This window comes from Triticum dicoccoides, chromosome 5A, assembly GCF_002162155.2.
Source record: "Triticum dicoccoides isolate Atlit2015 ecotype Zavitan chromosome 5A, WEW_v2.0, whole genome shotgun sequence".
In the NCBI taxonomy this organism is placed as follows: domain Eukaryota; kingdom Viridiplantae; phylum Streptophyta; class Magnoliopsida; order Poales; family Poaceae; genus Triticum; species Triticum dicoccoides.
Genome location: NC_041388.1, coordinates 11230016 through 11233617, shown reverse-complemented (window position 1 = coordinate 11233617; position 3602 = coordinate 11230016).

The window sequence follows — 3602 nt, the reverse complement described above, 5'->3', positions numbered from 1 at the left end:
AACAGGAGTTGTACAGGAGGAAGTACCGGTGGTAAAGGATTTTCCTGATGTATTTCCAGAGGAGTTGCCAGGCATGCCACCGGATAGAGACATTGAGTTTTTGATTGAGATTTTGCCAGGCAGTGGGCCAATATCTAAGAGACCATACAGGATGCCCGCAAAGGATTTGGAGGAGATTAAGAAGCAGATTAAGGAGTTACTGGATAAAGGCTATATTCGCCCAAGTTCTTCACCTTGGGGATCGCCAGTACTTCTTGTGGACAAAAAGGATGGATCATTAAGGATGGTTGTCGATTATCGAGGATTGAATGAAGTAACAATCAAGAACAAGTACCCACTACCGATGATCGATGATCTGTTTGATCGATTGCAAGGAGCCAAGGTATTTTCCAAGATCGATCTACGATCAGGATACCATTAGTTGAAGATTCGAGAACAGGATATACCTAAGACAGATTTTACCACCAGGTATGGGCTGTACGAGTATACCGTTATGTCATTTGGTCTGACTAACGCACCTGCCTATTTTATGAACATGATGAACAAGGTGTTTATGGAGTTTTTGGATAAGTTCGTCGTAGTGTTCATTGATGATATTCTGGTTTACTCGAAGAATGAAGAGGGCATAAGGAGCATTTGCGTTTGGTACTTGGGAAGCTCATAGAACATCAGTTATATGGCAAGTTTAGCAAATGTGAGTTTTGGTTGAAGGAAGTTGGATTCCTCAGACACGTTATATCCGGAGAAGGTATAGTAGTAGATCCCACCAAGGTTGACACTGTGACAAATTGGGAAGCCCCAACAACAGTTGGAGAGATCCGGAGTTTTCTGGGACTCGCAGGATACTACCGGAGATTCATTGAAAATTTCTCGAAGATTGCGAAGCCTATGACGGAGTTGTTGAAAAAGGATACCAAGTTCATATGGACTGAGGAATGTGAGGCCAGTTTCCAGGAGTTGAAGAAACGTTTGGTTACATCACCAGTGTTGATTTTGCCGAATTAGAACAAGGATTATGAGGTGTATTGCAACGCTTCACGTCGAGGACTTGGAGCGGTGCTTATGCGGGAGGGAAGAGTTGTTTCATATGCCCCACGACAGCTTAAGCCTCATGAGTTGAATTATGTCACGCATGATTTGGAGTTAGCAGCCGTAGTGCATGCATTAAAGACTTGGAGACATTTTCTCATTGGAAACCATTGTGAAGTGTACACGGATCACAAGAGTTTGAAGTACATTTTCACGCAGAAGGAGCTGAATCTCAGGCAAAGGAGATGGTTGGAGCTCATCAAGGATTATGATATGAGATTGCATTATCATCCCGGAAAGGCTAACGTAGTAGCTGATGCATTGAGCCGTAAGAGCCATGTCAACACACTAATGATGGGAGATTTACCGAAGGAGTTAGCTGAGGACCTTCTTGAGCTATGTTTGGAGATAGTTCCGAGAGGATATGTAGCAACATTGGAGATTCAGTCTACTTTGATGGATAAGATCAGAGAAGCTCAGAAGACTGACAAGGAGATTGCCTCTATAAAGGAGAAGATGGGCAAAGGAAAAGTTAAAGGATTTCGTGAGGATGAGCATGATATCATATGGTTTAAAGACCGTGTTTATGTGCCCAACGACCCGGAGATCAGGAAGTTAATTCTGCAGGAGGCCCATGATTCACCATATTCATTTCACCCAGGAAATACCAAGATGTATTTGCATTTGAAAGATACTTTCTGGTGGACCGGAATGAAGAAGGATATTGCGGAGTATGTAGAAATTTGTGACGTATGTCAGAGAGTAAAGGCAGAGCATCAGAAGCCAGTAGGGTTGTTACAGCCATTGTCGATACCCGAATGGAAGTGGGATAAGCTAGGCATGGATTTTATTATGGGATTGCCCAGAACTCGTTCAGGCTATGACTCGATATGGGTTGTAGTCGATCGTTTGATAAAGGTAGCTCATTTCATCCTAGTGAAGACTACCTACACCAAAGATACACATGACCAGGATCGTATGTCTGCATGGAGTTCCAAGGAGTATTGTATCAGATAGAGGAACCCAGATTACCTCAAAGTTCTGGAATTAGTTGCACGAAACCTTGGGTACCAGGCTAGAGTTCAGCACAGCTTTTCATCCACAGACAGATGGACAGACCGAGAGAGTCAATCAGATTTTGGAGGATATGCTGAGAGCTTGCGCGCTAGATTACGGATCTAGTTGGGACGAGAATTTGCCATATGCAGAGTTCTCCTACAACAACAGTTATCAATCTAGTTTGAAGATGGCCCCTTTCGAAGCCTTGTATGGAAGGAGGTGCAGGACCCTGTTGTCGTGGGATGAAGTTGGAGACCGCCAGTTGTTTGGACCAGATTTAATTAAGGAGTCTGAACAGAAGGTGAAATTGATTCGCGATAGGCTCAAGGTAGCCTAGTCCAGGCAGAAGAGCTTCGCGGATTCTAAACGCAAGGAGACAGTTTACAAAGTCGGATACCGGGTTTATCTTCGAGTATCTCCACTTCGAGGAGTTAAGCGCTTTGGGGTTAAAGGGAAGTTAGTGCCACGTTTTGTAGGACCATACAAGGTTTTGGAGCGTATCGGAGAGGTAGCCTACAAGTTCGAATTTCCCGAAGGATTGTCAGGAGTTCATGATGTATTCCATGTTTCCCAGTTGAAGAAGTGCCACGCAGAGATGGCTGATATACCGCTGAGAGATACAGTGCCGCTGGAAGCGATTCAAATGGATAGTGATTTGACCTATGAGGAGAAATCAGTCAAGATTCTTGAGTATGCCAGCCGAGTCACCCGCAGCAAGGTTATCAAGTTTTGCAAAGTTCAATGGAGCCACCACACCGAGGATGAAGCCACCTGGGAACGACAGGAAGATTTCCTGAAGGACCACCCTCACATATTTTCTAGCCAACCCGAATCTCGAGGGCGAGATTCATCTTAAGGGGGGTAGGTTTGTAACATCCCAAATTTTCAATTTAGAATGTTATACATTAGATCATCAATGTATATCATATTTTTATTTGCTTCTGGCTTGATCCTAGAAATTCTACGCAACTCAAGGACCCTCGGAGAGAGTTGGGGATTTCATGATTTTCATATTTGAGTTTTCTCAAATTTTGAAAATAGGATCATGTGATTTTATTTATTTTATCTTCAATTATTTCTATTACAAAAATATGAGAGAGGGAATAAAATAACTTTCCCAAAATAAAGAAATATTGAGGATTTAATAACAAAATCAAATAAGATTTTATTTTGGAGTTATTTGCTATTTTATTTGAATTTAGGAAAATGCGTGTTTTTCAAGATTGCATTTAGGCCCCAAATAAATGTTCATCCTGTTTGGCTTGATTTTAGAAGCCGAGGAAAATTTATTTCGGGATTTTTGGAGTGCGTTTAGTATTTCTTTTATTTGTTTTTTGCGCGTAATTATTTAAAAAAACGCAACCGACTTAGAGCCGGTTTCGGCCCGGACTCTTCTGGCCGGGCCTTTATATAGCGTCGACCCCGAGCCCATTAGCCCAAGCCGCCGCCCCGCACTGGAACCCTAACCCTAGGCCGCCGCCGCCCCTCCGCCTTGCCGCACCACCGCCCCGCCG